General features: G+C 41.3%; 1 protein-coding gene across 2 annotated transcripts in view; it reads right to left on the bottom strand.

The window, feature by feature from the left end:
- Positions 1 to 23,373, bottom strand: part of LOC117513793 (alpha-aminoadipic semialdehyde synthase, mitochondrial-like) — a 52,644-nt gene extending 29,271 nt beyond the window's left edge. Inside the window, exon 1 of one of the 2 annotated variants that reach the window (XM_034174020.1) lies at positions 23,287 to 23,373. The gene's annotated coding sequence lies outside the window, so the exon portion shown is untranslated. The remainder of the gene's footprint in view (positions 1 to 23,286) is intronic. The other variant, XM_034174019.1, reaches the window with a different exon arrangement.
- Positions 23,374 to 24,771: the final 1,398 nt, after the last annotated feature.

The following is a 24,771-nucleotide window of genomic DNA, read 5'->3' as shown; positions in this document are numbered from 1 at the left end:
CCGGTTCCTTCAGAGGACCAGAGGGTTGTGTCAATTATATACTTGCTTGCAGTGAACTGTAAGCAATGCATTGGTCAGAATGAACATGTGGTTGCATTTACCAGAAGTGGATGATCTGCCAATTGTCTCACCCAAGAGCAAAGTTAATTAACAGACATGCAACTCCTTAAAAGAGTAAGTTAAAAAAAAATTGGTGGGTGAACAGTTGAACGTGGTTTCGAATGTTAGTTCTTCACTTGATCTGATCAGTATATTTAAATGCACATATAGTCCCAATGTTAAACTAGCATGTTACCCATGGGGATGCACGGACTCTAGTTTGGGTAGTGTTTATAAAATAGGTAGCTAAAATTTTTCAAGGGTGGTAATAAATTAAGCAAAGGTTGTATAATGAGTTGTAATGGCGTGCGAGACCAGAATGTTTTAGAACCTTAGACCTCAACAATTTTTAGAAGAGGAACTCAACCCTTTCCTGTTATGTAATTTTTTTAATGTTAATTTACTGTCTTAATGTATTTATAAATTGCTTAGGTTCTTCTTATCGTATACACAGTATTATTATTATTTGATCTTTTTTAATTCTATTTTGTCATTTGATTTTTAAATGGACCACAATGGAAATAAGTGTTTTCAGTTTCTTGTGTCATCCTTGTATTTTTAACATATTTATAAATATATTATGTATATACATTGTTTAGTTTATTAGTTTATTTGAGGGACAGTGTACAACATCATTAAGTTCATCAGGACAAAGATGAGTTGTACAAGATTGTAACTATATAGCTATTTTCCATCCGCAGTCCCTGGGCACATCAAATAAATTAACAATAAATAAATAAAAATTAATAAATTAACAATAACACAATATTCTAAAATTCTATTAAAATTCTATTAGAACAAAAAATCCCACAATAAATCACTTTCACAGGCATAATATCACCATGTCATGATTGTTGGGAAGGTGTCGTAGCACGGACCCACAACAGGGGGCGCAAATGAACGGACAATGAGTAAGCCAAAAGGTAACAATTTAATGTTGTGATAATACACAACGAAATGTACAGTAATTTTCACAGTCAATAAACACCAGGTGACGTGTGGGCAGGCTCGAAGATAGAAGACCCCTGACGAGAGAGAAGCCGCGTCCCACACGGCTTCCACCACCAACGGTCTGAAGAACACCGGAGCCGCCAAGTCCCGAGTCCCCAGGTGGCCTCTGTCTTCGGCTGTCAACCCTGGTACTGCTGGCAGAAAGCAGCGATATGATGTGTGAGTCCGCACACTCAGTAATCCACAGTCCAAACACAGTTAGGAGGGAGCTCCTCCACCTCCAATCACACACACTCGTGCAGCTCCTGGTCAACCACTTTTCTGAGCTGGGGTGTGAGGCGAAGCCGTCACTGTCACACCAAACGCCAATCCTCCAGATAAGGAAACACTCCAGGAAAACGGCTGCAACAGAAGTTCAGGTTATACACACAAAGTGTCAGTCAGCAGAGAAATTACCTTGTTACTGGTAGTCGATTTCTCGGCGAGGAGGTGGAGTTGCAGTCCGGTTTTTATGGTGGTGATGATGATGGAGTGACAGCTGGTGCAGGGGATGAATGACAGCTGTCACTTCTTCTAGGTCTGGCGCCCTCTCGTGCTTGGAGCCCGCACTCCAAGCAGGGCGCCCTCTGGTGGTGGTGGGCCAGCAGTACCTCCTCTTCAGCGGCCCACACAACAATATCACAATCAGACACAATCAGAAATCAATGCTCCGTAGAGACTGTACTATTGCACATCTAAAAAAAAATAAATAAATAAAAAAAATTAAAAAAATAAGATTGGAACATGGAAATAACAAACAGTTTCTTACACAGAAGAAGGAGAAAAAAACAGACTCAGTCAATGCTGGCAGATCTGACCATTCAACAGCCACTTTTTTTTAATTCACTGGTGAAAATAAAATAATTTGTTTGGCTTTTAAGGATTTTTAAACTGTTGAAAAATTTGAACAAAGGGCAACGAAAACCTCAATTCGTCTGTGTCTCGTTTTGCTGTCGTTCTTGACGTTTTTAATCATTTGTGTAGTTTTTGTATCGTTGTTTAATTTGACTTAGTTGGAGCAGCTGAACGTTTTCACACAGGGCAGAAGCTGGTTCGTGAGCGCTGCTTCTGCTGCCGTGTTCATGTACCGTCGGAAATTACAGGGCAAACTCAGCCTGCTTGCTTGGATTTTTTTTATCTGTGTGGGGGGGCAGCTTCAATGGACTCAGGCACCTTACATAGGCCAGAATTAATCTCTTGTGTGGATATAATTAATTATTTTGCCACAAGCAACTGTTGAATTTGAAACAAAAAAAGTTGTGTAATTTCCGACGGTACTTGAATGCAGCATCAGCGGCAGCAGGAGCTGCTGCGTGCGCTTATTATTTTTATTAAATATAACAATATGAGTGTAGGAATGATAATCCGAGACAAAGAACACCTCCGTTTCGGCGTGTCATGGGACAAGTTTGGACATGCTTATCTCGGCTTTCAACGCTTACCAGTCCAGTAAGTATCAGAGAAATTGTGGAGAGCTGGGCTTGTCCTAACTTGTCCTCTGACACGCTGAAACGGAGGTGTTCCAGATTCGTGTGACGCACGAATCAGTTTCTCTTTTTTAATACTGGGCCTGGTAGTAGAGTTGAATGTCACAGTTAGTGGGTAGGCCATTCAAGTGTGACCAGCCATACTGCAGTGAATGTTGCAGCATTGTTAATTTATAACTCAAATCCCATATCCATGATATCAGATTGATCATTGACTTGAGCACATGTATCAGAGACGCATTAGCATCCTGGTATGTAGTTAAGCTTACACACTTTGCAGCTATATACTTGGGTGTACAGGACATGCACTTGCATATCTGAATTACAAGAAGCTTATTCAGTGCTGCTTTTGCATCCACAATTTTTTATCCCACCTACAGTTGGGGAGGAAGTATCAGGCATGTCTGAAGCACTTCACTCTCCCAGAAGCACAGCTTGAGGCAGCAACATACAGATACCTTTTGGCAAAATCAGGTTGCTGAGGAAATGAACTTACATTGATTTTCCACCAAGAGAATGGATCCTCCTCATCAATGCGTTCTGGCATATTATACAAAGACCTCACCATTTAAAGGGCAAATTGCACTCCAGTCAACACTATCTTTTAAAAATTCTATACCACATTATACTCATTACTTCCAACTCTTTAACTTGTGAGTCCTGATGTAGCTGATAAAAATAAAATTAACCATACAGCGTCTGAAAAATGCACACAGATTCAGAGCTATTTTTTGCCATAAACGTGACGTAACTTAACGTGATGACTATCACCTCTCTGAAGGTCACTACACCTGTGTTCAGAACTTAGTCATCTGGAAAGTATTCACAGCGCTTCACTGTTTCCACATTTTGTTATGCTACAGCCTTATTCCAAAATGGGCAAAATATATATTTTTTTCGCCACAAAAGTCTACCTACAATACCCTAATGACAATGTAGGTTTTTTTTTTTTTTAAGTTTTTATGTTTTTTAGATTTTTTGCAAATTTGTAAAAAATTGAAAATCTAGGACATGCCCAGCTCTCCACAATTTCTCTTATAACTCACTCGACTGGTAAGCATTGAAAGCCGAGATAGACATGTCGCAACTTGTCCTCTAACACACCGAAACGGAGGCGTTCTTTGTCTCGCTCAAACAGCGAAATCGGTCGTCGACACACAAAGCCTCCGAGCGCCTTTCCACGACAAAAATCTCTTGTTAAAAATAAATCTGCCGGAAAATGGTTGATGTCCAGCTCTTGTGATAACCAGAGAACGTGCACAGGACGGTCCCAGCTCCACACAGCCATCCGTTAGAAATAATCCGGTGGTTCATGCCTGTCGTCGGAGCGCGGCGCGCCGAGCGCCATTGTGGGCCGTCCTTAAAGCTGTAGTAATAGTCCTTATTCTCTGTGAAACCCGTAAAATTTTCACTGAAAGCCAGATAAATTTTTTGAATGGTTTCCAGGTGCCAGTCTCTAACAGCTTCTGAAAAAATTCTGATGGGAAAAAAAACCCCAAATCATTCCGCCATTTCCAGACAATGAAAATCCGACCACGGGGTGGGACCACTCCTTCCACAAGGCGTGCTCACAGGCGAATGACGTCACCGACAGGCGTGGAAAAACTCACGCATGCGCACAAGGGTTCAAGCTTGTCTGACGTGAAAACACATGAATCAAATCCATATAGTTAAAAAATAAAAATAAAAAGGTATGATACTTTATGGACAGACCTCGTATTTACCACTGTGTTACATCACTTTTCCTTCTAACAACACTCAATAAGCGTTTGGGAACTGAGGACACTAAATGTTGAAGCTTTGTAGGTGGAATTCTTTCCCATTCTTGCTTGATATACGACTTCATATTCACTAGATATTTAATGTTCAAACTGATAGACTTTTTTGTTTTTGTGCAAATATTTGTTCATTTTGAAAGAGATGCCTGCAACACATTTCAGAAAAGTTGGGATGGTGCAACAAAAGAATGGGAAAGTTGATGAATGCTCAAAGAACACCTAATTGGAAACAGGTGAGTGTCATGATTGGGTATAAAAGGAGAGTCCCCAAAAGGCTCAGCCGTTCACAAGCAAAGATGGGGTGAGGATCACCACTTTGTGCAGAACTGCATGAAAAAAATAGTCCAACAGTTTAAGAATAATGTTTTTCAACATTCATTTGCAAGGAATTTAGGGATTCCATCATCTACAGTCCATAATATAATCAGAAGATTCAGAGAATCTCGAGAACTTTCGACATGTAAGCAGCAAGGCTGAAAACCAACACTGAATGCCTGTGACCTTCGATCCCTCAGGTGGCACTGGATTAAAAACCGACAACATTGTGTAAAGGATCTTACCACGTGGGCTCAGGAACGCAGTTAACACAGTTCATTCCCTTACCAAAAAATAGTACTGATAAGTATATAAAAAGTAAACTGGAAGTATACTTGAAACATACTTGCATGTACTACTTTTTGGTAAGGGTTGCTACATCTACAAGTGCAAGTTAAAACTCTACCATGCAATGCGAAAGCCATACATCAACAACATCCAGAAACACTGCCGCCTTCTCTGGGCCCGAGCTCATTTGAAATGGACAGACGCAAAGTGGAAAAGTGCTATGGTCTGATGAGTCCACGTTTCAAATTGTTTTTGGAAATCATGGACATTGTGTCCTCTGGACAAAAGAGGAAAAAGACCATCCAGATTGTTACTAGCACAAAGTTCAAAAGTCAGCATCTGTGATGGTATGGAGGTGTGTTAGTGCCCATGGCATGGGCAGCTTGCACATCTGTGATGGCACCATCAATGCTGAAAGGTACATCCTGGTTTGGAGCAAACCATGCTGCCATCTAAGCAATGTCTTTTTCAGGGACGTCCCTGCTTATTTCAGCAAGACAATGCCAAGCCACATTCTGCATGTGTTACAACAGCGTGGCTTCGTAGTAAAAGAGTGCGGGTACTAGACTGACCTGCCTGCAGTCCAGACCTGTGGCCCATTGAAAATGTGTGGTACATTATGAAGCGTAAAATACGACAATGGACACCCCGGACTGTTGAACAACGGAAGTCGTGCATCAAGCAAGAATGGGAAAGAATTCCACCTACAAAGCTTCAACAGTTAGTGTCCTCAGTTCCCAAACACTTATTGAGTGTTATTAGAAGGAAAGGTGATGTAACACAGTGGTAAACATAGCTTTTTTTAAATGTGTTGCAGGCATCCATTTAAAAATGAGCAGATACGCAAAAATAAAGTTTCAGTTTGAACATTAAATATCTTGTCTTTGTGGTGTATTCAGTTGAATATAGGTTGAAGAGGATTTGCAAATCGTATTCTGTTTTTATTTACATTTTACACCATGTCCCAACTTCATTGGAATTGGGGTTGTACATATAAGGTCCCACAGTTGACAGTGGATGTCAGAGCACAAACCAAACATGAAGGCAAAGGAATTGGCTGCAGACCTTTTTTTTTTTCTTTTTTCAGAAAATACATTTACAGTATCTGCTTCTTGATTTTAGCCATTTCACGGTCCTGTTAAAAGACAGTAATTGTAGTGCAGTGGTAAAGTTTCCATCTGGTAATCAGAGTGTGCGAGTTCAAATCCCATCAGTGGTATTTTTTTATTTTTTTTATTTAACCAGGGTTATTTAACCACAGGTTCTGTATTGCAGCAGCAGCAGCTTGCACTGTGTTCCTGCTCGAAAGACACCATAACATGCACGAACCGTCGCACCGGGATCGTGCACGGCTGCCCATCAGCGCCATGTTTCATGGTTCGCTCATACGACCTGTTTTGCCGTGAGTCACCCTGAGTTGTACTTATTCACACTATGTGTGAACGGGCCCTTAACAATGGACATTGATATTTACATTCTGGACTCACATGCCAATCCAAGAGGGCGCGGTAAATCATCTATATATGTTAAAGCCTGAGTGTGTGAATATATTTAGTAAGTTCAGTGTAAGGAAATAATATAATTGTAAATACATTCAAAATACATGGATGCCACAAGAAAAAGATAAAATAAGAAAAGCCTTTATTCATCCCTCAATGGGGAAATTTCAGTGTCACATCGCAGCATAGAACAGTAGGAATAGAAGGGCATGCAATAAAACAGACAAGTATCTCTTAAAAAACAAGAACTAAAACTGCTGCACTGCCGGGATGATATAGACTTTCGGGATGTGAAAGTGATCAGATAAAGTGACTTCAGCGTGAAATGAACGTTAAGTTACTCTGATATTTACAATATGGATAGGTTAAAATATAGTAGGTAAAGTGACTTAAGTTTGCACCATAAGTTAAATTATTGCACCTAATAAATACAGCAGGTAATGACATGATTAATGACCTGGTTTCTATGGTTACCACAGTACTAGCATTGTTCATTGTACAGTCTGACAGCAGCCGGGAGAAACGCTCTGCGGAATCTCTCCCTCACACAGCGAGGGTGGATGAGTCTGTCACTGACACTGCTCTCCAGAGCAGACAGAACATCCTGCAGGGGGTGACACTCATGGTCCAGCATAGATTTAAGTTGGACCCTCCTGTCCCCCACCTCCTGCAGAGAGTCCAGAGGACAGCTCAGGACAGAGCAGGATTTCCTGATGATCTTATCCAGTCTTTTCCTGTCCCTCTCTGTGATGCTGCTGCTCCAGCAGACCACACCGTACGGGATGGCTGAAGCCACCACAGAGTCATAGAAGGTCCTCAGGTAAATAAGTAAACACTTATTTCCATTGTGGTCCATTTAAAAATCAAATGACAAAATACAAGTAAAAATATAATAAAAATAATTAGCATTCAGAGATTTCTGATGTCTGCCAATCTGTATCTGGATCACCTCTAAAATTGTCTTTGTTGAGGTCTAACGTCTAAGGTTCTAAAAACATTCTGGAATCACACACCATTCCACCTCATTATAGAAACTGTGCACGATTTATTACCACCCTTGTAAAATGTAAGATACCTATTTTACCCAATCTAGAGCCCGTGGATCTCCACGGGCAATGCGCTAGTCTAGATTATAAAAGCCAAGTAACCTCTGTGTGTGCGTGCATGTATATGGCTTCAGTCACCCAAAATCTGGGGAGAGCTGGCATTTGCTGTTTGGTAGACTTATGTATTTTGGGTCAAGGATGAACGCCATGGAAACAAAGTCGTGAGGACAAATATTTTTGGAGAAATTAGCAATTTTAGCTAGCCAGTAAACAATGGACATTTTGCTGCAATGCACCATGGGAGTACGGGGTTTTGAGGTTTTAAATATTATTATTGTGTTTCATGTTAGTTTAACAGTGTTGTTGGTGTTACTGATTTATTGTGTTTTTGTCGTTCAATTGGTTTAGTCAGTTTAGTTAAGTATTATGTTGCTCTTACCATGAGTGAGTTAGGTCTCATGTTGGTACCATGACTGAAATGTTTAGTGGTTTTCATGTCTTCAGCCACTGTCTTTTTTGTCAAATTAAAAGCACATGCTTACAGCAGCTGTGCCTGCGTGCGTGCGTACGTACGTGCATGTATCTTCAACCACAGAGAAACTATGGACGGCTGACATATGCCATTTGGTATGCTTATGTATTTGGGTCAAGGATGAACGCCACCAAAAACGGAACGTTGATAGGACTAATGTTTTTTGAAGAAGCTACGGATATTGGCTAACAACACTGAATGGATGTTGCTAACTACTTTAGCTGCTTTTCACACCGGGGCCAACGTAGAGTTGCGTATTGAGACGTACTAACTACGCTGAGTTTAAGCAGCTGTATGCTGAGTTTTTCCTCCCCTACACTGCAGTATGCTGAGGGGTACGCGAGGCGGATGCAAGAAATGAAACATTTAATTTTTTCTGTGTCGAGCACTAGAAGCAGAAATTATGCAGTAAGCATACAGTAAGCAACCATATGCAACTGAAAAGACTAGCAATGCAACCATACGAGGTCTGTTAGAAAACTATCCGACCTTTTTATTTTTTAAAAAAACTATATGGATTTGAATCATGTGCTCTTGCATCATCCAAGCTTGAACCTTCGTGTGCATGCGTGAGTTTTTTCACGTCTGTCGGTTGCGTCATTCGCCTGTGGGCAGGCTTTGAGTGAGCACTGGTCCACTCCCCTCGTCAGATTTTCATTGTCAGGGAAATGGCTGAGCCATTGGAGCAGCGCTGAATCAAATTTTTCCAGAAACTGTGAGAGACAGCCAGGTGGAAACCATTCGGAAGATTCAGACGGCGTTCGGTGAGGATACTCTGGGCGTCACACAGATTAAGGAGCATTACAACCGGATTAAAGACGGCCCACAGCGGCGGAGTGCGCGCCGCGCTCCGAGCGGCCATTGACAGGCTGAAATAAATCACTTTCACAGGCATAATATCACCATGTCATGATATCACAATCAGACACAATCAGAAATCAATGCTCCGTAGAGACTGTACTATTGCACATCTAAATCACAAAAAAAATTAAAAATAAAAAAAATAAGATTGGAACATGGAAATAAACAGTTTCTTACACAGAAGGAGAAAAAAACAGACTCAGTCAATGCTGGCAGATCTGACCATTCAACAGCCACTTTTTTTAATTCACTGGTGAAAATAAAATAATTTGTTTGGCTTTTAAGGATTTTTAAACTGTTGAAAAATTTGAACGAAGGGCAACGAAAACCTCAATTTGTCTGTGTCTCGTTTTGCTGTCGTTCTTGATGTTTTTAATCATTTGTGTAGTTTTTGTATTGTTGTTGTTTAATTTGACTTCGTTGAAGCAGCTGAACGTTTTCACACAGCGCAGAAGCTGGTTCGTGAGCGCTGCTTCTGCTGCTGTGTTCATGTACTGTCGGAAATTACAGGGCAAACTCAGCCTGCTTGCTTGGATTTTTTTATCTGTGTGGGGGGGCAGCTTCAATGGGCTCAGGCACCTTACATAGGCCAGAATTAATCTCTTGTGTGGATATAATTAATTATTTTGCCACAAGCAACTATTGAATTTGAAACAACAAAAAAGTTGTGTAATTTCCGACGGTACTTGAATGCAGCATCAGCGGCAGCAGGAGCTGCTGCGTGCGCTTATTATTTTTATTAAATATAACAATATGAGTGTAGGAATGATAATCCAGTCCTTCTGTACATGTGGTAACAGGTAGATGAATCAAAATGATCATATAAAGAGCTGTTCTGAAAGGCAGGCTGTCAGTTGCGTCATTCGCCTGTGGGCAGGCTTTGAGGGGGCACTGGTCCACCCCCCCTCATCGGATTTTCATTGTCAGGGAAATGGCTGAGACTCCTGTGAGACTTCTCTCACAGGACAAGTTGTGACATGCCCAGCTGTTACACAATTTCTCGGATACTCACTCGACTGAAAAGCCACCGAAAGCCGTCTGAATCTTCCGAATGGTTTCCAACACGGACGTGCTTTTTGTTGTGCACCATTGCGGCTCCATCCTGATGCGCGAATTCCTCCGCACGTCTTTCATTACAAAATCTCCTGTAATAGTGGAATGTGCCGCAAAAGTGCTGATGTCCACCTCTTCCGCAATTTCTCTGGTAGTCAGACGATGTCCCGGATCAACACAGCGTTCACTGGCCATTTCAGCCTGTCAATGGCCGCTCGGAGCGCGGCGCACACTCCGCCGCTGTGGGCCGTCTTTAATCCGGTTGTAATGCTCCTTAATCTGTGTGACGCCCAGAGTATCCTCACCGAAAGCCGTCTGAATCTTCCGAATGGTTTCCACCTGGCTGTCTCTCACAGTTTCTGGAAAAATTTGATTCAGCGCTGCTCCAATGGCTCAGCCATTTCCCTGACAATGAAAATCTGACAAGGGGAGTGGACCAGTGCTCACTCAAAGCCTGCCCACAGGCGAATGACGCAACCGACAGACGTGAAAAAACTCACGCATGCACACGAAGGTTCAAGCTTGGCTGATGCAAGAGCACATGATCCAAATCCATATAGTTTAAAAAAAAAATAAAAAGGTTGGATAGTTTTCTAACAGACCTCGTATGGTTGCATTGCTAGTCTTTTCAGTTGCATATGGTTGCTTACTGTATGCTTACTGCCACATACGTAGCCCTCGCTGCTATTTTTCTGCCTCACAGTCCACTCCTGCCTACTTTTGGAGGGGTTTTTTGGCATTGTGGAAATGCACTCCGTTCTCAAAATGGTACATGAAAAAGCAAACGGCACTCACGTTTCCAGACGTACAGGGACACAAGCTGCTGCCTCGTCGGCGCTCGTAACATCAGATCGCAAAGTTCAGAGTCTGTTGCCCCTCGCCACTCCCCCCAAAAAGTAGAAAACATTGCCATTTAAACTCACAAGCATACTTAAACATCCTGTTTCTTGTTTTAGCATTCAAAAGAGAATGAGACAGAGAGGGAGAGAGAACAAGACGGTGCTGTCTTTCACCCGTTTTATGAACACACAAACACACGCAGCTGAGGAATTATTTCATCACACACATGCGCCAGTTCGATCACCTGTAGTAAGCATGCACAGGTGCTATGGGCTGTGTGGACCATGCAGCCACACACATGCGCAACACTTGTTCTCCTCGAGCTGATTCACTCTAGATGCATGCACTCAGTTTTTGGATGTGTAAAGCTGTGCAGTGTTGCACAGACTTGTATGCAGTAGCACAGTGTTGTTGCTTAAAAACTGCATACTTTCTGCTTCTAGTGCTCGACGCAGAAAAAATTAAATGTTTCATTTCTTGCATCCGCCTTGCGTACCCCTCAGCATACTGCAGTGTAGGGGAGGAAAAACTCAGCATACAGCTGCTTAAACTCAGCGTAGTCAGTACGTCTCAATACGCAACTCTACGTTGGCCCCGGTGTGAAAAGCAGCTAAAGTAGTTAGCAACATCCATTCAGTGTTGTTAGCCAATATCCGTAGCTTCTTCAAAAAACATTAGTCCTATCAACGTTCCGTTTTTGGTGGCGTTCATCCTTGACCCAAATACATAAGCATACCAAATGGCATATGTCAGCCGTCCATAGTTTCTCTGTGGTTGAAGATACATGCACGTACGTACGCACGCACGCAGGCACAGCTGCTGTAAGCATGTGCTTTTAATTTGACAAAAAAAAAGACAGTGGCTGAAGACATGAAAACCACTAAACATTTCAGTCATGGTACCAACATGAGACCTAACTCACTCATGGTAAGAGCAACATAATACTTAACTAAACTGACTAAACCAATTGAACGACAAAAACACAATAAATTAGTAACACCAACAACACTGTTAAACTAACATGAAACACAATAATAATATTTAAAACCTCAAAACCCCGTACTCCCATGGTGCATTGCAGCAAAATGTCCATTGTTTACTGGCTAGCTAAAATTGCTAATTTCTCCAAAAATATTTGTCCTCACGACTTTCTGTTTCCATGGCGTTCATCCTTGACCCAAAATACATAAGTCTACCAAACAGCAAATGCCAGCTCTCCCCAGATTTTGGGTGACCGAAGCCATATACATGCACGCACACACAGAGGTTACTTGGCTTTTATAATCTAGACTAGCGCATTGCCCGCGGAGATCCACGGGCTCTAGATTGGGTAAAATAGGTAGCTTACATTTTACAAGGGTGGTAATAAATCGTGCACAGTTTCTATAATGAGGTGGAATGGTGTGTGATTCCAGAATGTTTTTAGAACCTTAGACGTTAGACCTCAACAAAGACAATTTTGGAGGTGATCCAGATACAGATTGGCAGACATCAGAAATCTCTGAATGTTAATTATTTTTTATTATATTTTTACTTGTATTTTGTCATTTGATTTTTAAATGGACCACAATGGAAATAAGTGTTTACTTATTTACCTGAGGACCTTCTATGACTCTGTGGTGGCTTCAGCCATCCCGTACGGTGTGGTCTGCTGGAGCAGCAGCATCACAGAGAGGGACAGGAAAAGACTGGATAAGATCATCAGGAAATCCTGCTCTGTCCTGAGCTGTCCTCTGGACTCTCTGCAGGAGGTGGGGGGACAGGAGGGTCCAACTTAAATCTATGCTGGACCATGAGTGTCACCCCCTGCAGGATATTCTGTCTGCTCTGGAGAGCAGTGTCAGTGACAGACTCATCCACCCTCGCTGTGTGAGGGAGAGATTCCGCAGATCGTTTCTCCCGGCTGCTGTCAGACTGTACAATGAACAATGCTAGTACTGTGGTAACCATAGAAACCAGGTCATTAATCATGTCATTACCTGCTGTATTTATTAGGTGCAATAATTTAACTTATGGTGCAAACTTAAGTCACTTTACCTACTATATTTTAACCTATCCATATTGTAAATATCAGAGTAACTTAACGTTCATTTCACGCTGAAGTCACTTTATCTGATCACTTTCACATCCCGACAGTTTATATCATCCCGGCAGTGCAGCAGTTTTAGTTCTTGTTTTTTAAGAGATACTTGTCTGTTTTATTGCATGCCCTTCTATTCCTACTGTTCTATGCTGCGATGTGACACTGAAATTTCCCCATTGAGGGATGAATAAAGGCTTTTATTATTTTATCTTTTTCTTGTGGCATCCATGTATTTTTAATGTATTTACAATTATATTATTTCCTTACACTGAACTTACTAAATATATTCACACACTCAGGCTTTAACATATATAGATGATTTACCACGCCCTCTTGGATTGGCATGTGAGTCCAGAATGTAAATATCAATGTCCATTGTTAAGGGCCCGTTCACACATAGTGTGAATAAGTACAACTCAGGGTGACTCACGGCAAAACAGGTCGTATGAGCGAACCATGAAACACGGCGCCGATGGGCAGCCGTGCACGATCCCGGTGCGACGGTTCGTGCATGTTATGGTGTCTTTCGAGCAGGAACACAGTGCAAGCTGCTGCTGCTGCAATACAGAACCTGTGGTTAAATAATCCTGGTAAAATAAAAAATGCCACTGATGGGATTTGAACTCGCACACTCTGATTACCAGATGGAAACTTTACCACTGCACTACAATTACTGTCTTTTAACAGGACCGTGAAATGGCTAAAATCAAGAAGCAGATACTGTAAATGTATTTTCTAAAAAAAGAAAAAAAAAAAAAGGTCTGCAGCCAATTCCTTTGCCTTCATGTTTGGTTTGTGCTCTGACATCCACTGTCAACTGTGGGACCTTATATGTACAACCCCAATTCCAATGAAGTTGGGACATGGTGTAAAATGTAAATAAAAACAGAATACAATGATTTGCAAATCCTCTTCAACCTATATTCAACTGAATACACCACAAAGACAAGATATTTAATGTTCAAACTGAAACTTTATTTTTGCACAAATATCTGCTCATTTTTAACACATTTCAAAAAAGCTATGTTTACCACTGTGTTACATCACCTTTCCTTCTAACAACACTCAATAAGTGTTTGGGAACTGAGGACACTAACTGTTGAAGCTTTGTAGGTGGAATTCTTTCCCATTCTTGTTTGATGCACGACTTCAGTTGTTCAACAGTCCGGGGTGTCCATTGTCGTATTTTACGCTTCATAATGCACCACACATTTTCAATGGGCCACAGGTCTGGACTGCAGGCAGGTCAGTCTAGTACCCGCACTCTTTTACTACGAAGCCACGCTGTTGTAACACATGCAGAATGTGGCTTGGCATTGTCTTGCTGAAATAAGCAGGGACGTCCCTGAAAAAGACATTGCTTAGATGGCAGCATGGTTTGCTCCAAACCCAGGATGTACCTTTCAGCATTGATGGTGCCATCACAGATGTGCAAGCTGCCCATGCCATGGGCACTAACACACCTCCATACCATCACAGATGCTGACTTTTGAACTTTGTGCTAGTAACAATCTGGATGGTCTTTTTCCTCTTTTGTCCAGAGGACACAATGTCCATGATTTCCAAAAACAATTTGAAACGTGGACTCATCAGACCATAGCACTTTTCCACTTTGCGTCTGTCCATTTCAAATGAGCTCGGGCCCAGAGAAGGCGGCAGTGTTTCTGGATGTTGTTGATGTATGGCTTTCGCATTGCATGGTAGAGTTTTAACTTGCACTTGTAGATGTAGCAACCCTTACCAAAAAGTAGTACATGCAAGTATGTTTCAAGTATACTTCCAGTTTACTTTTTATATACTTATCAGTACTATTTTTTGGTAAGGGAATGAACTGTGTTAACTGCGTTCCTGAGCCCACATGGTAAGATCCTTTACACAATGATGTTGGTTTTTAATCCAGTGCCACCTGAGGGATCGAAGGTCACAGGCATTCAGTGTTGGTTTTCAGCCTTGCTGCTTACATGTCGAAAGTTCTCCAGATTCTCTGAATCTTCTGATTATATTATGGACTGTAGATGATGGAATCCCTAAATTCCTTGCAAATGAATGTTGAAAAACATTGTTCTTAAACTGTTGGACTATTTTTTTCATGCAGTTCTGCACAAAGTGGTGATCCTCACCCCATCTTTGCTTGTGAACGGCTGAGCCTTTTGGGGACTCTCCTTTTATACCCAATCATGACACTCACCTGTTTCCAATTAGGTGTTCTTTGAGCATTCAACTTTCCCATTCTTTTGTTGCACCATCCCAACTTTTCTGAAATGTGTTGCAGGCATCTCTTTCAAAATGAGCAAATATTTGCACAAAAACAAAAAAGTCTATCAGTTTGTACATTAAATATCTAGTGAATATGAAGCTAATTATAGGCCAATCTCCAACCTTCCTTTTCTCTCAAAGATTCTTGAAAGGGTAGTTGTAAAACAGTTAACTGATCATCTGCAGAGGAATGGTCTATTTGAAGAGTTTCAGTCAGGTTATAGAATTCATCATAGTACAGAAACAGCATTAGTGAAGGTTACAAATGATCTTCTTATGGCCTCAGACAGTGGACTCATCTCTGTGCTTGTTCTGTTAGACCTCAGTGCTGCTTTTGATACTGTTGACCATAAAATTTTATTACAGAGATTAGAGCATGCCATAGGTATTAAAGGCACTGCGCTGCGGTGGTTTGAATCATATTTGTCTAATAGATTACAATTTGTTCATGTAAATGGGGAATCTTCTTCACAGACTAAGGTTAATTATGGAGTTCCACAAGGTTCTGTGCTAGGACCAATTTTATTCACTTTATACATGCTTCCCTTAGGCAGTATTATTAGACGGTATGGCTTAAATTTTCATTGTTACGCAGATGATACCCAGCTTTATCTATCCATGAAGCCAGAGGACACACACCAATTAGCTAAACTGCAGGATTGTCTTACAGACATAAAGACATGGATGACCTCTAATTTCCTGCTTTTAAACTCAGATAAAACTGAAGTTATTGTACTTGGCCCCACAAATCTTAGAAACATGGTGTCTAACCAGATCCTTACTCTGGATGGCATTACCCTGACCTCTAGTAATACTGTGAGAAATCTTGGAGTCATTTTTGATCAGGATATGTCATTCAAAGCGCATATTAAACAAATATGTAGGACTGCTTTTTTGCATTTACGCAATATCTCTAAAATTAGAAAGGTCTTGTCTCAGAGTGATGCTGAAAAACTAATTCATGCATTTATTTCCTCTAGGCTGGACTATTGTAATTCATTATTATCAGGTTGTCCTAAAAGTTCCCTGAAAAGCCTTCAGTTAATTCAAAATGCTGCAGCTAGAGTACTAACGGGGACTAGAAGGAGAGAGCATATCTCACCCATATTGGCCTCTCTTCATTGGCTTCCTGTTAATTCTAGAATAGAATTTAAAATTCTTCTTCTTACTTATAAGGTTTTGAATAATCAGGTCCCATCTTATCTTAGGGACCTCGTAGTACCATATCACCCCAATAGAGCACTTCACTCTCAGACTGCAGGCTTACTTGTAGTTCCTAGGGTTTGTAAGAGTAGAATGGGAGGCAGAGCCTTCAGCTTTCAGGCTCCTCTCCTGTGGAACCAGCTCCCAATTCGGATCAGGGAGACAGACACCCTCTCTACTTTTAAGATTAGGCTTAAAACTTTCCTTTTTGCTAAAGCTTATAGTTAGAGCTGGATCAGGTGACCCTGAACCATCCCTTAGTTATGCTGCAATAGACGTAGACTGCTGGGGGGTTCCCATGATGCACTGTTTCTTTCTCTTTTTGCTCTGTATGCACCACTCTGCATTTAATCATTAGTGATCGATCTCTACTCCCCTCCACAGCATGTCTTTTTCCTGGTTCTCTCCCTCAGCCCCAACCAGTCCCAGCAGAAGACTGCCCCTCCCTGAGCCTGGTTTTGCTGGAGGTTTTTTCCTGTTAAAAGGGAGTTTTTCCTTCCCACTGTAGCCAAGTGCTTGCTCACAGGGGGTCGTTTTGACCGTTGGGGTTTTACGTAATTATTGTATGGCCTTGCCTTACAATATAAAGCGCCTTGGGGCAACTGTTTGTTGTGATTTGGCGCTATATAAAAAAATTGATTGATTGATTGAAATTGATTGATTGAAGTCGTATATCAAGCCAGAATGGGAAAGAATTCCACCTACAAAGCTTCAACATTTAGTGTCCTCAGTTCCCAAACGCTTATTGAGTGTTGTTAGAAGGAAAAGTGATGTAACACAGTGGTAAATATGAGGTCTGTCCATAAAGTATCATACCTTTTTATTTTTTTTTTTAAACTATATGGATTTGATTCATGTGTTTTCATGTCAGACAAGCTTGAACCCTCGTGCGCATGCGTGAGTTTTTCCACGCCTGTCGGTGACGTCATTCGCCTGTGAGCACGCCTTGTGGAAGGAGTGGTCCCACCCCATGGTCGGATTTTCATTGTCTGGAAATGGCAGAATGATTTGGGGTTTTTTTTCCCATCAGAATTTTTTCAGAAGCTGTTAGAGACTGGCACCTGGAAACCATTCAAAAAATTTATCTGGCTTTCAGTGAAAATGTTATGGGCTTCACAGAGAATAAGGACTATTACTACAGCTTTAAGGACGGCCCACAATGGCGCTCGGCACGCCGCACTCCGAGCTGCGACGACAGGCATGAACCACCGGATTATTTCTAAACGGATGGCTGTGTGGAGCTGGAACCGTCCTGTGCACTTTCTCTGGTTATCACAAGAGCTGGACATCAACCATTTTCCTGCAGATTTCACTTTTAAGAAGAGATTTTGTCGTGGAAAGCCGCTCGGAGGCTTTGTATGTCACGACCGATTCGCTGTTTGAGCGAGACAAAGAACGCCTCCGTTTCGGTGTGTTAGAGGACAAGTTGTGACATGTCTATCTCGGCTTTCAATGCTTACCAGTCGAGTGAGTTATAAGAGAAATTGTGGAGAGCTGGGCATGTCCTAGATTTTTAATTTTTACAAATTTGCAAAAAATCTAAAAAAACATATAAAAACTTTAAAAAAAAAACCTACATTGTCATTAGGGTATTGTAGGTAGAATTTTGTGGGGAAAAAAAAAAATATTTCGCCCATTTTGGAATAAGGCTGTAGCATAACAAAATGTGGAAACAGTGAAGCGCTGTGAATACTTTCCAGATGACTAAGTTATGAACACAGGTGTAGTGACCTTCAGAGAGGTGATAGTCATCACGTTAGGTTACGTCACGTTTATGGCAAAAAATAGCTCTGAATCTGTGTGCATTTTTCAGACGCTGTATGGTTAATTTTATTTTTATCAGCTACATCAGGACTCACAAGTTAAAGAGTTGGAAGTAATGAGTATAACGTGGTACAGAATTTTTAAAAGATAGTGTTGACTGGAGTGCAATTTGCCCTTTAAATGGTGAGGTCTTTGTTTAATATGCCAGAACGCAGTGATGAGGAGGATCCATTCTCTTGGTGGAAAATCAATGTAAGTTCATTTCCTCAGCAACCTGATTTTGCCAAAAGGTATCTGTATGTTGCTGCCTCAAGCTGTGCTTCTGGGAGAGTGAAGTGCTTCAGACATGCCTGATACTTCCTCCCCAACTGTAGGTGGGATAAAAAATTGTGGATGCAAAAGCAGCACTGAATAAGCTTCTTGTAATTCAGATGTGCAAGTGCATGTCCTGTACACCCAAGTATATAGCTGCAAAGTGTGTAAGCTTAACTGCATACCAGGATGCTAATGCGTCTCTGATACATGTGCTCAAGTCAATGATCAATCTGATATCATGGATATGGGATTTGAGTTATAAATTAACAATGCTGCAACATTCACTGCAGTATGGCTGGTCACACTTGAATGGCCTACCCACTAACTGTGACATTCAACTCTACTACCAGGCCCAGTATTAAAAAAGAGAGAGAAACTGTTTTATGGGGCTGTTGTCAATTTTCCTCTCTTCTTAAATTGTATTATTAAAAATGGAACAGGTCTCAGTCGTAGTAGATCAAACATTTTGGGATTGTTATTGAAACTAGGGGTTAGCTGCCAGTGGCCACTTTAGTACTCTCTCTGCTTCTCTGCTGATTTATTTCTTGTGAAACTAATGCTAGTAATTCTGTCTGATTGATCCTCTGATTCTCTCTCTGTCTTAGGTATCATTCCAGAGACTGGGGAACCTGAGTGCCCCATGGCTGGGTGATTAGTCGAGGTGTGACCACTGTCACATGATGGATAGCAAATCTGTCCTCCGCATTCCACAACGACAGCCAGATGTGCCACTGTCGGTGGCACAGATATGGGACTCTGTCGGCTTGGGCTTATATTGGACTTTGAACTATTATGCAATTTAACTGCTGTAACTGCTTGTAACTCTGTAACTGGTAGTATGGCCTAAGCAGTGGGTCCCCCCTCTAAGTCTGGTTTGCTTGAGGTTTCATCGTCAAGAATGCCAGAAGAAGTTTCTCCTTACAACTGGGAGGATTAAAGTTCTCCATCACTATGACGGATTTCGATCAATTCAGCTACCAAAAGGCCATATCCTATGGCAGGGCTTGACAGCTTGTCTACTCAACACTGCAAGTGAACAGTGCCATCAGATTCGTGCGTCACACGAATCTGGAACACCTCCGTTTCGGCGTGTCAGAGGACAAGTTAGGACAAGCCCAGCTCTCCACAATTTCTCTGATACTTACTGGACTGGTAAGCATTGAAAGCCGAGATAGGCATGTCTAGGTATGTTTTTGATGGTGGGGGGAAACGAGAGTACCCAGAGGAAAGCCACGCAGACACAGGGAGAACATGCAAACTCCACAGAGAAATGGGGGAAGCGATCGCATAACCTTCTTGCTGTAAGGCATCAGTGCTAACCATTAATCCACCGTGCCGCCCATATAGACATACATACACACACACATATCTACACATAAATTCATACCAAATACATTTTAAGTCCAACTATACACCATTCCAATTTATATAACAGCTGAGTGGATCCTTGTCATTTGATTGGTGCTTTGTATGTCACGTGACATGGATTATTCATTCCATTTAGTGTGCAATTTGGTTCAATAAGTTTTGTACCATTGCATGCTGCAAACCCCACCCACCCACCCACACACACACACACACACACACACACTAGTGGGGGCAGTGTTTAGCTAAACATGGCAGGATTTGTTTTGCTGACGGATGACAATGTGAACAAGCTAATGGAGCGTGCTAATTTTTCTAACACGCACACAAAACAAATCCACTACGTCATAAGCCGCCGGGTGGCATGAAGATAGAATGAAAAACTCGACAAATTTTTTTTGTACACAAAGTCAGTGCATGGCATTATGGACTACATCAGAATTATTTTTGGACTCCTATCTGAAGTTCGTCTTGGACTGTTGATGTCAAAGCAGCAGTGATGAACGAAAATGTAAGTCCCTTTTATGTTGTTTAGAAATTAATATCAAGTAACAAGGATCTATTTTAGTCATTATATAAAACATATAATGAATGTTTTTACATTCTTTCAATGGAATGAATATTTAACTTGGTGAAAGATGGAACGTCCCATTCAACTCGGCTTCGCCACGTTAAATGAAACCTCATGAAATATTCGTACCATTGAACTTATAAACATTCATTATTTGTATATGTGCAAACCAGCATACATCTCCAATCCAAAATAACATTCCAACCACAATACACTCCCTCCAGAGGTAGTCATACATAGGTACACATTCCCACCCTTATAGAGTGTTTTCAATCACGTGTCCGATTTGCTGCAGGACAGGTGCCGTCTCCATTCTGGATTACAAGGAGGCTGCCGCGTGATAGAAAAATGGAGAGAATGTACGGTTATTACGATGCTTTAAATCCTCGGGATAAAGCTACTTATCGTGATAGATGTGTAACAGTTGGTTCAGTGGATCCGTATCTTATACCAGATAGTGAATTTAGTGGTGATGTAACGAACTGGCCGACAGTGTCACACTGTGATATTGTGAACTAGGAAGCTGCCGACCAGGTCAGCCTCGCCGGCCTCCTGCAGAGCATCACAGCGGCGCTCTGAAAGTGGAGGTCGGTCTTGAAGTCCTGAGCGATTTCTCTCACCAGGCACTAGAAGGGCAACTTGCGGATCAGCAGCTCGGTGCTCGAGGACCACAATGTAAATAAGCATCCGTATTGGAAGCATTCTTGTGTTATCCTCGGCAGTATTTTTATGTATTCTTATATAACTTTATTGCCAAATAAAATAAAATTCTGGTAGTGGATTTCTGTTAGCGGCGGATCTCTCTCAGCGCCACAGTGCCGTGAGGCTTCTTCACACCGACGTTGAAGCTTCTACAATTGTTCACCAAATGCACGTAGTGTATCACAGCGGCCACCGCGTCGTAATCCAGAATGGCCGCGGGACACAAAATGAAAACCCTCTATAGACCATACACCCACACAACTGCACATTCCAACACATTGTTTGAATATCTGTACCGTGCACCTCCCCTTCTCATCTCTGTACCTATTAATCATAACCATTTGGCATCACCGATTTGACAGGAATTCGAGATTAACAGTGGTAAAAGACGATTATATGAACAATGGTTGAGAGTGCACGAGCGGTTTGTTTTCAGCGGTGATCCAAAATGGCGCCCGTAACCAACCCGGTACATACATGTCAACCCCTTTGAGGGTCCACCTGTATAACCATGTGATAAAATCCATACAATCAACACAAAATCCTTATAACCTCCTAAATCGCACCAAAATCAGTTTTATTACAGTACACACAACTGCATAGCGGTATCAAATAACTGGGGTTTTGTCCATATATTAATAACTAACATCAGGGATCTCATGGGCTCTTTTATGGTGGAAGTCCTCCACAGTTAAATCCTCTTACTCCACAGAAAAATTGCTTGCTGTCAATAAAATCAATGTCTACAAGTACATTGTAGGTATTTTGTACAAACTCAATATATTTCCCATGAATATAGTGTCACACAGCTGTTCTATTTTTACAGAAACAAGAACTCACAGAGTAACAGATCACTGCTCCTAACAATCTTTGGCCCTACCATCTGAGACTGCTCTGCCCTACGACTGGATATTGGAAAACCATGTGACGGTGAACCAATTCCGATTGGACGCTCACATTGCGCACATCATCACACAGCTTCTATGAGGAGTACAATGTACAACTTGCAACATCTCTTGGCTGCCAGATGCAATGTGGAAACAGTGAGGGTCCTTGCATTTTCAACAATTCTCGATCCGCGTTTCAAAACGTTAGCTTTTGGAAACCAATCACATGCCCAGGATGCAGTAAACAGACTAACAGCCGAATAGCCTTCTGCAGTTCGACAGGATAGGATGCCGTCTACATCACAGGTAGTCTCTCATTTGACAAACTCTATTATTTTGTTACATATATACTTGCATCTTACATATGATCAACTTTATCAGGCTGCACAACAGAGGCAGGAGAGCGGAGATAGCCTGTGGGAACTACTGGACAGCAGAGTTGGTTTGTATCATTCAATGATATAAACATGTCAAGAAATCTTCAAAGGATAATTTGTTTCTTTTTATTGTAGGCGCAACCCAAAGAACACACAGCGCGACCGCAGATGCCACAGTGGAGGTTCAACGCTTCTTGTCGGAGCCCTACCTCTCCAGAGGAGAAGACCCGCTCATGTACTGGGCGACACGAGCCGCAGTCTATCCCAATTTACATAGAATGGCAAAAAAATATTTGTCGATGCCAGCAACATCAGTGCCTTGCAAGTGGGTCTTCTCCAAAGCTGGAGAGGTGGTGAGGCAGAAGAGGAGCCGATTAAAGCCCAGCACCGTTGAAATTATTCTTTTTTTGAATAAAAATTGTTGAAAGTTGCACAATCACAGTCTCCCATCCCCTCTAATTTACAAATTACAGTAACATAAACACCAGTTGCAGAAGCACATGCCTTCCTCACTTTTCCTGTCACATTTTATCCAAATATTGTTTGAGGAATGATAAATGTACATATAGTCTACAATAAAGGCTTTCATAACCATTATGTGTGCATCTGTAGGGACTATTTATTACATTAAGAAAGACACAATAATACATATGACTTTTTTTTATTATTATTTTTCAAGGACAAACCACATCAGTCATGATTTACTGCAAACATTTGTCAGAGCACTCGCTCACGGTAATTCTCAAAACAATCCAGCAGATGTCACCCTTCAAACTGTATCAAACGCGTCGAAGCAGTGCGTCGATTTTCAGCCAGATGTGTTGAAGTGGCTCATTGGTTCGTGAGGCTTCGAAATTGCCATCACTACTGCAGGTCAACTCGGTACAACAGACAGGATAAGGATATTAAACGACTATGTCACGAACACATAAGTAAATTTACATCGAAAAAGTTAAAAACAGACATTTTCCTTACCTCCTCTTTAAATCCCCCTCGTTGCGTCCACTGAACAGTGGTTGCGTCATCCCCTCCGTCTCTCAATCAGGAAACAGCAGCGCCAACAGACCAACGACAGCCAATCACTGCGCAGAAACTCCGGGATTGACGTCGAAAGCAGCCATCCACGGAGCAAAACGTCACGTAAGCACTCGGCCAATGAATTGAGCTGAACTTGTGTATGGTACACTGAACGGAAGCCCATTTACGCCAAATGGAAGCCCGATCGCGGCAAATTTTTTCCGTGTGTATGACTTTGTGTGTAGTGCAGCAGATAACTGAAACAATCGTGCAAATGGTGATACAAGCACTAAAGTTGGTACTAATACTCTTTAGATATTACTCTTTTGAACAAACCGACTGGCCACTTGAATTTTCAATAAGCGGCTAGGTAGGGGTCAATTGAAGAATTACACAGGGGTCAAAATTAAAAATGCTCAAATCATCAATCCTTCAATTTTGGTAAAAAGTGATGCAAATTCTTGGTTGAGCTAATAGGATTAATAAATGGAATCGTTTTGATTGTGTTGAATGTTTGGTCTCCAAAGTAAAGGTCAAACAAGGTCAACGTCCATTGCATTCTTTAACATGTGACATATATTACCCTGTAACATAATAACTAAGCATGATACATGGGTCCAAACTATTCCTTTTTAAAACCCTATTAACTCAACTTTGGAGCAACTTTAACTTTTGACCTCTGTACAAACTGAAAGTGACCTTTCTCACCATTTTTACTGTTTTTACCCCATACCTCCAGAACATTCAGTCATAGATAGTCCAAACGATACCTTTTTGGAATCTTTACGATCGGACAAATAATGTGGTGTAGTTTTCAAAATGATATGAGCAGTTATAATTTTGACCCCTGTGTAATTCTTCAATTGACCCCTACCTGGCCGCCTATTGAAAATTCAAGTGGCCAGTCGGTTTGTTCAAAAGAGTAATATCTAAGGAGTATTTGTGCCAATTTTGGTGCTTGTATCACTATTTGCATGATTTTGCTCTAAATATTCTCTTAGCTGCTGCACTAGTGTGAGACAAAAAAGTTGGCTCACAATATGCTAAACTGTTATGAAAGTGTAACACAAAGGTCAATTTTTCAAGTTACATGTTTTTATTGCAAACTAGTTTGAAATTGTAGTACACATATATTTCTTTCATAAACCACAAAGCTCAACATAACTCAACTATTAACTTTAAACATTTCACTTTTCCATTATGGAAAAGTGAAATTAATAAGAGTATGGGCCCTTGCGGATGTTATTTTTGATGGACAATTCTCAGGTTGTTTTCAACTTGTTATAATTTCTTAATACGTGTATCTTTTATACAAATTGACTATGTATATCGGAGAATACATATTTCAAAGTAGAATGCCCATCTAAGTGTAAATGTTAGCTATAGTTTATGCGACTTTTAACCATCTATATCTCCCACTTGGTTTTGACAGACAGCGTAACA

This window comes from Thalassophryne amazonica, chromosome 7 (assembly GCF_902500255.1).
Source record: "Thalassophryne amazonica chromosome 7, fThaAma1.1, whole genome shotgun sequence".
In the NCBI taxonomy this organism is placed as follows: Eukaryota; Metazoa; Chordata; class Actinopteri; order Batrachoidiformes; family Batrachoididae; genus Thalassophryne; species Thalassophryne amazonica.
Note: the sequence above shows the minus strand (reverse complement) of the source record. Positions and strands in the feature narration are given on the sequence as shown.